The 526-nt window shown below is 68.6% G+C and overlaps 1 protein-coding gene across 1 annotated transcript in view; it reads left to right on the top strand.

Annotated features, from left to right (window-relative positions):
* The window catches only part of HAP1 (huntingtin associated protein 1), a 9,963-nt gene that overhangs the window by 3,846 nt on the left and 5,591 nt on the right, over window positions 1-526 (top strand). The window lies entirely within an intron of this gene.

Genomic DNA, 526 nt, shown 5'->3' with positions numbered 1-526 from the left:
CACCCCCAGGGTCACCCCGACCCCAGGGAGAGCCGTCCCCACGGCGGGAGTGGCGGGGAGAGGGGCCCTGCCAGGTGTGCCAGGTGTGCCCGTGGGGAAGGGCGCCCCTCCTGCCGTGGGAACGGGGTCCTTTCCCCCCCCCAACGCCCGGATCGGGCCCTGGATGGATGTTTACATCTTCGCCAGCGCTGCAGCCCCCGTCTGCCAGGGCCAGCCGCTCGCTCCAACCGTAACGATGCTCATGCTCTAATTACTTCCAATTAATGGCTCAGGGGCCTGACGAGGTGCAGTTGGGGACCCCCGCGGAGAGCGGGTCCTGTCGGGGTGCAGAGAGGAGGGGGTGAGGCTGGGGATGGGGCTGGGCCCGCTCCCCCTGGCCGTGTTTGGGGTCCGCGTGGGGCAGCGCCCGGGGCAGTGAGGGCCGGACGGGAGCGGGGTGGCGAGTGGGGGCATTGCCATGACAACACACTGGCCATTACACAACCCCAGCTGGGGAGGCCTAATGGGATTTGTGTGGCTGAGATTT

This window comes from Geospiza fortis, unplaced genomic scaffold (assembly GCF_000277835.1).
Source record: "Geospiza fortis unplaced genomic scaffold, GeoFor_1.0 scaffold415, whole genome shotgun sequence".
Taxonomy (NCBI): Eukaryota; Metazoa; Chordata; class Aves; order Passeriformes; family Thraupidae; genus Geospiza; species Geospiza fortis.
Note: the sequence above shows the minus strand (reverse complement) of the source record. Positions and strands in the feature narration are given on the sequence as shown.